This window comes from Aythya ferina (assembly GCF_964211825.1).
Source record: "Aythya ferina genome assembly, contig: HAP1_SCAFFOLD_42, whole genome shotgun sequence".
NCBI classification, from domain to species: domain Eukaryota; kingdom Metazoa; phylum Chordata; class Aves; order Anseriformes; family Anatidae; genus Aythya; species Aythya ferina.
Genome location: NW_028181459.1, coordinates 788,980 through 802,174, shown reverse-complemented (window position 1 = coordinate 802,174; position 13,195 = coordinate 788,980). Strand labels below are relative to the sequence as shown.

Below are 13,195 nucleotides of genomic sequence, written 5' to 3'. Positions count from 1 at the left end.
CTAACGCTAACCTGAACCCTAAGAGAAACCTAACCCTAACCCTAAAGATAACCCTAACCGTAACCCTAACCCTAACACTAAGAGAACCCTAACCGTAACCCTAACCCTAAAAATAACCCTAACGCTAACCCTAACAATAAAGCACTAACGCTAACCATAACCCTAAAATTAACCCTAACGCTAACCCTAACCCTAATCCTAACCCTAACCCTAATACTAACCGTAACCCTAACCCTAACGCTAACCCTAACACTAACCCTAACCCTAAACCTGACCCTAACTATAAAACACTAACGTTAGCCCTAACCGTTAAATTAACCCTAACCCAAAAACTAACCCTAACCGTAACCCTAACCCTAACCGTATCCCTAAACCTAAACCTTACCCTAACCCTAACCCTAAAACTAACCCTAAACCTAACACTAACCCTAACGGTAACTCTAACCCTAACCCTAACCCTAAGCCTAACCCTAACCCCAAAACCTAACCCTAAACCTAACCCTAACCCTAAAAATTGAACACGAACGCTAACCCTAACCCTAAAACTAACCCTAACCCTAAAACTTGAACACTAACGCTAACCCTAACCCTAAACCTAAACCTAACCCTAAGAGAAAACTAATGCTAACCCTCACCATAAACCTTACCCTAACCCTAACGCTAACCCTAAACGTTACCCTAACCCTAACCCTAAACCTAACCCTAACCCTAACGCTAACCCTAACACTAACCCTAACCCTAAACCTTACCCTAACCATAACCCTAACCCTCAACCTAACCCTAACCCTAACGGTAACTCTAACCCTAACTCTAACCCTAAGAGAACACTAACACTAACCCTAACCCTAAGAGAACCCTAACCCTTACCCTAACCCTTACCCTAACCTTAACCCTAACGCTAACTCTAAACCTAACCCTAACCCTAAGAGAACCCTAACCCTAACCCTAAGAGAACCCTAACCCTAACCCTAACAATAGAACACTAACGCTAAACATAACCCTAAAATTAACCATAACCCTAACCCTAATTCTAAGAGAACACTAACGCTAAACCTAATCCTAACGCTAACCCTAACCCTAACCGTAACCCTAACCCAGACCCTAAACCTAACCCTAAGAGAACCCTAACCCTAACCTTAAGAGAACCCTAACCGTAACCCTAACCCTAACAATAGAACACTAACGCTAACCATAACCCTAAAATTAACCCTAACCCTAACCCTAATTCTAAGAGAACACTAACGCTAAACCTAACCCTATTCCTAACGCTAACCCTAACCCTAATCCAAACCCTAACCCTAACCCTAAGAGAACACTAACGCTAACCCTAACCCTAACCGTAACCCTAGCCCTAACCCTAAGAGAAACCTAACCCTAACCCTAACTATAGAACACTAACGCTAACCCTAACCCTAAAACCAACCCTAACCCTAAAACTAACCCTAACCCTAATAGAACCCTAACCCTACCCCTAAGAAAAAACTAATGTTAAACCTAACCATAAACCTAACCCTAACCTTAACCTAAACCCGAATCCGAACCCTAACCCTAACCCTTACTCCTATCCCTAACACTAACCCGAACCCTAACCAGAACCCTAACACTAACCCAAACACTAACCGTATCCCTAACCCTAACCTGAACACAAACCCTGACACTAACCCAACCCCTAACCCTAACCCAAAAGGCTGCCCGCAGATCTAACCCTAACTCTCTAACCCTAACCCTAACCCTAATCTAACCCTAACCCTTAACCCTAACCCAAACCCTAAACCTAACCCTAACCCAACCCTAACCCTAACGGCTGCCCGGGGATCTAACCCTAACCCTCTAACCCTAACCCAACCCTAACCCTAAACTGAACCCGAACCCTAACCCTAACCACTCACCCTTAACCCTAACCCCTAACCCTTACCAAAACCGTAACCCGAAATCTAACCCTAACCGTAGCCCTAACCCTAACCAACCCTAAGCCTAACTCTAAACCTAACCCTAACCCTAACCCAAACCCTAACGGCTGCCCGCGGATCTAACCCTAACCCCTAACCCTAACCCTTAACCCTAACCACTAACCCTAACCGTAACCCTAACCCCTAACCCTAACCCTTAACCCTAACCACTAACCCTAACCATAACCCTAACCCAACCCTATCCCTAACACTAAACCTAACCCTAACGGCTTTCCGCAGATCTAACCCTAACGCTCTAACCCTAAACCTAACCCTAACCTAACCCTAAACCTAATCCTAACCATAACGATCTAACCCTAACCGTAACCCGACCCTGAACCTAACCCTAACCTAAACACTAACCGTAACCCTAAACCTAACCCAGCCCTAACCATAAACCAAACTTAAACCTAACTCTTACCCTAACCCTAAAAGTAAACCTAACCCAACCCTAAACCTAACCCTACCCCTACCCCTAACTGCTGCCCGCAGATTTAACCCTAACCCTCTAACCCTTACCTAACCATAACCCTAACCCTTAACCCTAACCCAAACCCTAAACCTAACCCTAACCCAACCCTAACCCTAACGGCTGCCCGGGGATCTAACCCTAACCCTCTAACCCTAACCCAACCCTAACCCTAACGGCTGCCCGGGGATCTAACCCTAACCCTCTAACCCTAACCCAACCCTAACCCTAACGGCTGCCCGGGGATCTAACCCTAACCCTCTAACCCTAACCCAACCCTAACCCTAACGGCTGCCCGGGGATCTAACCCTAACCCTCTAACCCTAACCCAACCCTAACCCTAACGGCTGCCCGGGGATCTAACCCTAACCCTCTAACCCTAACCCAACCCTAACCCTAACGGCTGCCCGGGGATCTAACCCTAACCCTCTAACCCTAACCCAACCCTAACCCTAACGGCTGCCCGGGGATCTAACCCTAACCCTCTAACCCTAACCCAACCCTAACCCTAACGGCTGCCCGGGGATCTAACCCTAACCCTCTAACCCTAACCCAACCCTAACCCTAACGGCTGCCCGGGGATCTAACCCTAACCCTCTAACCCTAACGGCTGCCCGGGGATCTAACCCTAACCCTCTAACCCTAACCCAACCCTAACCCTAACGGCTGCCCGGGGATCTAACCCTAACCCTCTAACCCTAACCCAACCCTAACCCTAACGGCTGCCCGGGGATCTAACCCTAACCCTCTAACCCTAACCCAACCCTAACCCTAACGGCTGCCCGGGGATCTAACCCTAACCCTCTAACCCTAACCCAACCCTAACCCTAACGGCTGCCCGGGGATCTAACCCTAACCCTCTAACCCTAACCCAACCCTAACCCTAACGGCTGCCCGGGGATCTAACCCTAACCCTCTAACCCTAACCCAACCCTAACCCTAACGGCTGCCCGGGGATCTAACCCTAACCCTCTAACCCTAACCCAACCCTAACCCTAAACTGAACCCGAACCCTAACCCTAACCACTCACCCTTAACCCTAACCCCTAACCCTTACCAAAACCGTAACCCGAAATCTAACCCTAACCGTAGCCCTAACCCTAACCAACCCTAAGCCTAACTCTAAACCTAACCCTAACCCAAACCCTAACGGCTGCCCACGGATCTAACCCTAACCCAAACCCTAACGGCTGCCCACGGATCTAACCCTAACCCAAACCCTAACGGCTGCCCACGGATCTAACCCTAACCCAAACCCTAACGGCTGCCCACGGATCTAACCCTAACCCCTAACCCTAACCCTAACCCTAACCCCTAACCCTAACCCCTAACCCTAACCCCTAACCCTAACCCCTAACCCTAACCCCTAACCCTAACCCCTAACCCTAACCCCTAACCCTAACCCCTAACCCTAACCCCTAACCCTAACCCCTAACCCTAACCCCTAACCCTAACCCCTAACCCTAACCCCTAACCCTAACCCCTAACCCTAACCCCTAACCCTAACCCCTAACCCTAACCCCTAACCCTAACCCCTAACCCTAACCCCTAACCCTAACCCCTAACCCTAACCCCTAACCCTAACCCCTAACCCTAACCCCTAACCCTAACCCCTAACCCTAACCCCTAACCCTAACCCCTAACCCTAACCCCTAACCCTAACCCCTAACCCTAACCCCTAACCCTAACCCCTAACCCTAACCCCTAACCCTAACCCCTAACCCTAACCCCTAACCCTAACCCCTAACCCTAACCCCTAACCCTAACCCCTAACCCCAACCCCTAACCCTAACAATCTAACCCTAACCACTAACCCTAAACCTATCCCAACCCTAACCCTAATAGCTGCCCGTGGATTTAACCCTAAACCTCTAACCCTAACCCAACCCTAACCCTAACCTAATATAACCCTAACCCAACCCTAAACCTAACCTTAACCCAACCCTAACCCATACCATAACCCTAACCCTTACCCTAACCTGAACACAAACCCGAACCCTAGCCCTAACCCAACCCTAACTCTAAACCTAACCCTAACCCAACCTTAACCCTAACCCTAACCCTAACGGCTACCCACGGATCTAACCCTAACCCTCTAACCCTAACCTAACCTAACCCTAACCCAACCCTAACCCGAACCCGAACCCAAACCCTAACCCGAACCCTAACCCTTGCTCTAACCCTACCCCTAACACCTAACCCTTACTCTAACCCTAACCGGGACCCTAAACCCTAACCCCAACACTAAACCCTAACCCTATTCCTAACCCTAACACGAACACAAACCCAAACCTTAACCCGAACCCTAACCCTAACCCTAACGGCTGTCTGCAGATCTAACCCTAACCCTCTAACCCTAACCCAACCCTAACCCTAACAGTAACAGCTGCCCACGGATCTAACCCTAACCCTACCCTAACCTTAACCCTAACCCGAACCCTAATGGCAGATCTAACCCTAACCCTAACTGCCCTAACCCTCACCCTAACCCCTAACCTTCTACCCCCAACCCTAACCTACCTGCATTCCCTAGGCAGCTGGCTTGACCAATCACAGGCCCAGTGTTCGAGAAATACATTTACCAGCACTCACTGTAACCCAAGCACTTACTGCCCTTTCAAAAAAGCCTCAAGCACTAACACTAAAAAACTTCGAAACCCCTACAAGGCCTAACCCAAACGATTTACCACACTAAACCCTTGAAGTCCTATGCCTGAAAGCCCTAACCCAAACACTGAGGACGCTCAAAATCCAAACACAAAACATTAGGATTCTCAAAGTCCTAAACAACAAAATTAGAACGCTCAAAGCCTTAACCCCAAAATTACGATGCTCAAAACCCAAAGACCTAACCCAAAACAGTAGGATGCGCAAAGCCCTAACCCAGAACATTAGGACGCTCTAAACACAAACCAAAACCCAGAACTTTAGGACGCTCTAAACACAAACTGAAAACATTAAGACACACACAATTCTAACCCAAAAATTAAGATGCTTAAAACCCAAAGCCCTAACCTAAAACATTAGGACGCTCAACACCATAACCCAAAACTTAATATGCTTAAAACCCAGAGCCAACCGAAAACAGTAGGATGTGCAAAGCCCTAACCCAAAACAGTAGGACGCTCAAAACGCAAACCCAAAAAATTAGGACGCTCAAAACCATAACCCTGGAAAACCTAACCTGAAAAAAAAAAAAAAAAAGCATCTTAAAACACTAACCCTAAATAAATGACCAAAAATAAAACCCTAGGACCCTAACACCAAAAAAACCTATCAACACTACAACCCAAAAACCTCTAAAACCCTAACAGGCTAACCCTGAAACCCTTAAAACCCTAACTGTTAAAACTCCAACCCAGTTATACACCAGTTACCTCCCTTAAGGGATATAGAGAAGCTCTCTCAGATATGGTAGTCCTACTTCTCATGCATGCAGCCGGAGGTCGGTCTCATTCTGGTGCTGATGGTGGTGGAAGCAGGGGCAAAGGTGGTACTGCTAGAGATACCACCGGAGGTGGATTGTTAGGATATGGAGATGGTAGGTTATCCAACGGCTCCCATTTATTATCTTTTTCTTTTTCCTGTTCTTCTTCTTCAAATTTCTTATCTGCTTTTAGTGTAAATATTGAGGCTGGAAAAGGACATGAAGTCCTCCTGATCCATAATCCTGCATAATCACTTTCTTAGTGATTAGGGCAAAAAGGTTCCTTTGAATTAACATGTGTATTTAAGGCATGACAAATACAGTCTTCAAAGGATCCAAAAACAGGCCGAAAGACATGTGGCCTTAAAGGCTCCTTTGGCCATTCTATCACACAATACTGGACCATTTTTTATTTACTTTTTCCTTTTCTGGGGCCCCTCTCATTCCAATTTCTAACCGTTATTCCTAATGGACTTTCTAGTGGTATGTCTGGTAATTTGCTCCCTTTCTTCTGGTCCCTGGTCTTCGATTTTGTCTGACCCATCTAGGAATGTTACTGTGGCAATTCCCACAGCCCTTGGTTACCTTAATAAGAGTGTCTTACAGAGGATTTAAGATCTATCACCCACCCACAAATCCTATAGAAATCCCTTCGGTCCTTCACTGGACAAGTCCCCCACGGGAGATTGGAACCGCGGTTAGAAGACCTCCACAATCACTTCGGGACTAAATTCCATCTCAGTCACACTCTTACACACACAGGCAACTGAAACCCACCCAACAGAACAGTATATGCATTAAACGCTTACAACTCTGTTGTCTTCATTTAGATCTTCACACGCAGAATTACGGGCAAAATATAGTGCTGCAGCCAGCAAGGGAGCTGAAAAAAAATCAAAACCTTTGCTTACCTTTATTCAGGTTCAAGATGCCATTAGTCCCGACCTGACTCGAACAGCAGCCACCAAATGGTGGGGCGCCTCTCCTAGATCAAATAAGAATTCAGGAACCAAAGCCCTCCCGGACAAGCCCCCAGTTGTCATACATGACTGGGTCCCAAATTGGATTGCAATTAAATTTTACAATTTATTAAATGAATAGAGGTAAACAAGCAGTTGTGCGCAAACAGATATACTATGCCAGCTGCCCTTCAGCACGTGCGCAGAGGCAGACTGGATGTCTTCGCCAACACAGTCCGGACAATGTATTAGTACACCCATGCACTGCCACGTTAGCTGTCATCACTAACTGCCAGGCAGGACAGCTCCAGACCAAACACATGCACACACAGGCACACCACAAACACTACAAACAAAACACACAACAAAAGGCACAAGAAAAAGTGACCCCCAGAGGGAAGCCCTATGGCAACAGCAAGTCAGAATAGGTGCTCTGCAGCAGACCCCAGGAGAGACTCAAATGTCACGACACGCGACTGGAAGCAACTGCCAGAACTGCGATGATAGAGGCCTAAAAAGCCTGCCTTCAAGACAAGAGACCAGAAGGATGGGGACTGAAAACCCCATAAGAAGACGCTAGGACATCAATTCCCAAGCAAGAGCTCCTGATGCAGCCCAGATGACTTCTGCAAGAGTGAGGATGGAAACAGACACAATCTCAAACCGAATATGATGCACAAGACCTGAAACAGATCTGCACTTTAAGCAGTGACTGCAAGACAAGAAGTGCTCAGATCAGAGCCATAATGACAAAACAAGCATTGAGGCCCTTCAGCACTGCTATCAAGTCGCATGTCTAGTCAGTCCAGTCTAAAAAGCCAGGAGGATATCAAGACCCGAGAAGCGCAGAACAGACGCTGCAGAAGCAACACTACAAGACAGACGAACAGAAGGAAACTGTCCTGCCTGGCGCACACACTCACGCTACAAAATAATCCCGCTGCTTCTATTAGCCTGGTGACCCAGCCACAAGCAGCCTGAACGTGACCCAGCCTGAGCCACCCTCACAGTGGCACCAAGTCTATTCAGCCAGCTGGCTCCATGCTGCTCTGACTCCCAGCTCCCATTAGCCACCCCAGATATGCAAATACCAGGTGCCCCCCAACTTAGCTCTCAGGTTGCTGCATGGTAAATTCCCTCCGCCTCAAGAAATACACAGGCACTGATTGTCATCTTAGTCAATTGCCAGGCTCATCATCATCTGCAAAAACAGAGTATCAGCATTCACTAACACGCCAGCCATGATGCCCACCTGCTCCATAATGCTGACTAGTACTGATGCAACATACAATTGTGCTCACCTCTTCCTCTCCGAATCCAAGCTCCAACAGTGCAGCCAGTATCATTCACACCACCTGGGAAAACAAAGGGATTAAATGATCATTGCATTCACAACAAATGACCCAATGGTGGTTTTTTGTTGTTGTTGTTTGTGTGTGTGTGTTTCTTGTTTCTTTTTTTTGAAATCTGCTTTAGCTCAAAAGCATGCAGACCGCAGACAAGAGAACTGGGGTGTTTCTAGAAGGAACAATCCCCATGTTTTTGCTGCAGCTTTGAATATTAAAAGGACAATACGGCCCAGCAAGTAACTGGAAATTGCTTAACTGGAAATAGCTCAAACATTTTTTTTTTTTTTTACGTAGAAAGAAAAATCTAGGTACAGAACAGATTATACGCCAAAACAATCAAACACCAATCAATCTTCCCTTTGCTTCGGATAAGGGATGACCAGGCTGACAACACAAACCTTCCCTCAGAGCTTCATGACATTAGGATTTCCCTTCCCTGTCCACGACTGCACAGAGCACCTGCAAAGACAGGAGAAAAGCACACTCTGAGGCACCTCATAGCCACAGCGTACCTGCTTGTGGTGGTTTTACCATGCTGGGCAGCTAAACCCCACAACCGCTCTCTCACTCCCCCTCTTTTAGATGAGGAGGGGGAGAAGTAAAGCAAAGAACAACTCACGGGTTGAGATAAGGATAATTTAATTAAATTGAAATAATAATAATAATAATTAAATAAAGATTATTATGAACTAAACAATTTAACTAAAGGAAAATAAAAAGGGAGAGGGGAAAAGGGAGGGGGAAAGGGAAAAAATAAAAAGAAGGGAGGAAAACAAACAAAATAAATGAAGGCTATATGGAAGTGCAGAGGAAAGAAATTACTCTCTACTTCCCACAAATGAGCGATGATTGACCACGTCCTTGAAGCAAGGCCTCAACGCACATAGCCGGTGTTCAAGAGGAGGACCAATGTTTTCTCAACAAGAGCCCACCCCTCCCCTCTTCTTCCTGTTTCCACCTTTTATTGCTGAGTGTGACATCACATGGTATGGAATATCCCTTTGATTGGTTTAGGTCAGCTGCCCTAGTGATGTTTCTCTCCTCACTTTTTGCCCACCCCCTAGGAGGGTTAGAGAAAGGCCCAATGCTGTGCCACTGCTGCTCAGCAGTAGACACAACACTGGTGTGATAACACTGCTGTTCCAGCTACAAGCACAGAGTACGGCACTGTATGGGCTGCTGCCAGGAAAGTTAACATTCCAGCCAGACCCAGTACACTGCTGCAATACCTCTCTCTTCCCAGCTCCTTTACTTCAGTTGCTCAACAGCTCTAAATGAGATTCTTTGCTCACAGCGCCACAGCGAACTCTGCCCAGGCCACACAACACACAAGCTACATTGCTTAACACACACAAGCTAGAACGTTCCCGCCCAACAATCAATCACATCGCACAGGAAGGATGCTGCATATTCCTAGAAACCAAACCTACCAGTCCTGAGCAGCTCCCCACCTCCTCCTGCCAACCACACTCAGCACACACACTATTTGCCCCTCAAAAAAAAAGAAAGTTACAACATACACACACAAAAAAAAACAACCAACTGAGCTCCACAAATGCCAAAAAAGACATGCATGCACAGCAGCCCCAGCAGGGGTAATCACAGACTTACCCTTTGCAGAGGAAAGAGGAGACTCTGATACAACCCTACTCAGTCTCTTGGTAATGCTGCATCTACGCTGTCAAGCCACACATACCATGCAATCAAGCTGGTTTTAGTCCTCTGGAGAGTTACACAAGTAGGTTAACGCATCTAGAGATTAAAATATAGTTCAAAAACAGAAGAGTATCCCACCATCACAAAAAACAGTGAGCCAAAAACCTTCACTAAATATCCCTCTGTTAAGTGAATTCCAAGCACTTAGAAATCCAGAAATCCACAGACTCCAGCCTGCCTAGAGAACCCTGCAACTGACTGAAGAAAAAACAAAACACTTACCCCAAAGAGCAGCCCAGGCAGAAGGAGCTCTCTGATGCCATGCCTGGGGCTCATATACCATTTGGCCCCGCCCAATATCCAAACCCAATCACCTGGAAAAGGGGAGGGACAAAGCACAAGGAAGTAGGAGCAGAGCAGGAGCAGCAGTAGCTGTTTTTTTTGTTTTGTTTTGTTTTTTGTTTTTAAATCTGCTTTACCTGACCAACATGCAGAGAACAGACAAGAGACCTGGGGTGTTTCTAGAAGCAACAATCCCCATGCTTTTGGGTGGCAAAGCACAAGAAAGTAGGAAGAGAGCAAGAGAAGTAGCTGTTTTTCTTTTTCTTTCTTTTTTAAAATCAACTTTATCTCAAAAGCATGTAGAGAGCAGACAAGATATTTGTAGTGATTATAGAAGCAAAAATCCCCTTTGGCTTTTTCTGCAGGTTTTAATATTGAATTGACAATATCACAAAGCTAGTAACTGAAACCTTTTCAACTGGAATTAGTTTAAACAGGCTCATCCCCATCTGTAAACACAGGGAACCTGCATTCACTACCATGCCAGCCCTAATACGCACCTCCTGCACAATGCATACTACTACTGATGCAACATACAGTTGTGCAATACGTCTCTGTTCCCAGCTCCTTTCCCTCACCTGCTCAGCAACTCCACCTGAGAAATGGGCCCGGGCGGCGCCGCGCCGAAATGGGCCCAAACTGAATTATTCTTCCGAGATGAATAATGTGACCCTGATCATTCTCTAGGCACTACTGCAGTCAAGGAACTGTACCCCACTGTTCCCCAAAAACAACGTACCTAGCACCCCCTCATAAACATACTTCTAATATGTCAATTCAAGGACATCAAGACTAGAAGGCTGCAAGGTCTAAAGACTCGACAGACAGCAAAACCAAAGGCAAAAGATCCAGATATATAACAAACTGTCTCCTAAACCTGAAACACACTGCCCCTTACATGCCCACTGCTGCCATTTTCAGATACATGCTCACATAGGGAGCTTCGATGAAACATTTCTCCTAAACCCTGCTCCATCACTTTGTTTGCCACCAATGTTGTGACTTTGATAAGATTTAACATACAGGAAAAGACTCACAAAAAGCCCTGTAATTCTGCAAAAATCATAAGGGACCCAGAACCACAAAGCAAACACACAAAGTAACATCACCATGCTATCCGTAAAACTGCTGTAATACCTACTCATTTAAGGAAGAGCTGCATGCAATACAGACACCTACTACTAGATTACTTTACTATGACAGATCCTACCAGTTACCACCTCAAAAAGATGTGCGTACCGGTTTCTACTTGAAAACGCATCAGCCCATAGACTCTGACCCACCTAAAGAGCCCTGCAACTGACTGAAGGAAAAACAAAGCACCTACACAAAAGAGCAGCCCAGGCAGAAGGAGCTCTCTCATGGCATACCTGCAATTGAGTTACCATTAGGTCCCACCTGGAACCAGATGCTAATCACCTGGGAAAATACAAAAAAAAAAAAAAAAAAAAAAAAAAAAAAAAAAAGAAAGAGGAGGAGCAGTAGCTGTGGTTTCTTTACTTATTTATATGACTTAGCTCAACAGAATGCAGAGTGCAGACAAGAGAACTGGGGTGTTTCTAGAAGCAGACTAACACAGTCCACCAAAAAACTCAGAGTCCCCACTGACATCCACTCACCCTCGTGCCTCATTCAAGTTTCTGTGCCTATGCCCTGAGCTACAAGAAACAAAGAGAGAAGGTCATATCCACAATGTACATGCAAACAGTATAGCTCCTTACAGAAAACTCAACACAGAGACCAGAGCTAGAAAAAATAAATAAATAAATAAACACCCTGAAGTCAACAAATGCCAAAAGGCCATGAATGCATAGCAGCTCCAACAGAGGTAGCCACGGAATTACCCTTTGCAGATGAAAAAGCTGATCCTGCTCAGACTCTTGGTAATACTGCACCTACGTGGTTGAGCCTCTTGTACCATGTAATCAAGCTGGTTTTAGTCCTCTGGAGAGTTACACATGTGGGTGCATACATCTAGAGATTAACATATAGCTCAAAAACAGAAGAGTATCCCCCCATCCCAAAAGAACAGTGAGCCAGCAGCCTCTACTTAATATTCCTCTATTAAGTGAACTCCAAGCACTTAAAATACAGAAATCCATAGACTCCAGCCTGCCTAAACAACCCTGCAACTGACTGATGGAAAAACAAAGCACTTACTCCAAGGAGCAGCCCAGGCAGAATAAGCTCTCTAATGCCATGCCTGGGGCTCATATACCTTTTGGCCCCGCCCAGCACCCAAACCCAATAAAGTGGTAAAGGGGAGGGGCAAAGCACAAGAAAGTAGGAAGAGAGCAGGCACAGCAGCAGCTGTGATGTTTTTTTTTTTTGTTTATTTCTTTCTTTTTTGTTTGTTTCTTTTTTTAAATCTGCTTTATTTCAAAAACATGCCAGACGAAGCAAAAATCCCTGTGCTTTTGCTGCAGCTTTTAATATTGAACTGACAATATCACCAAGCAAGTAACTGAAACTTCTTCAACTGGAATTAGTTTAAACACGCTCATTCCCATCTGTAAACATAGAACCATCATTCACTAGCCCTAACCGTAACCCCAACCCTCACCCTAAACCCTAACCCTAGCCCCAGCCCTAGCCCCTAACCCCAACCCTAGTTTCTGAGAACTACATTTCCCGGTATGCTCTGGGCACTCAACATGGCCTCCTGGAGGTCCGGAGTCCCAGAACTTCATTTCCCGGTATGCTCTGGGCACTCAACATGGCCTCCCGGAAGCCTGGTACCGGAAAACTACAACTACCAGCATTCCCTGGAGAGCCAGCATGGCCAATCAGAGAACCTTAGCCCTTACACAAAAAAGCCTCAAGCCCTAACCCTAAAAATCCTCGAAACCCCTACAGACCTAATCCAAACTATTTACCACACTAAACCCCTGAAGACCTATGCCTAAAACCCCTAACCCAATAAATTAACATGCTCAAATCCCAAACCCACAAAATTTAGATGCTCAAATCCCAAACCCAAAAAAATAGGACACTCAAAACCCAAACCCAAAAAATGAGGACGCTCTGTGAGAAACACTCCGTAG

General features: G+C 46.0%; 1 long non-coding RNA gene across 1 annotated transcript; it reads right to left on the bottom strand.

The window, feature by feature from the left end:
* Window positions 1-6,906: 6,906 nt before the first annotated feature.
* Window positions 6,907-9,893, bottom strand: LOC311428302. The gene is made up of 4 exons (XR_014687638.1): window positions 9,765-9,893; window positions 8,552-8,612; window positions 8,106-8,159; window positions 6,907-8,031 (listed from the first exon to the last, which is right to left on the bottom strand). It is a non-coding gene; the product is annotated as an uncharacterized lncRNA (long non-coding RNA).
* Between the last annotated feature and the right edge of the window lie 3,302 nt (window positions 9,894-13,195).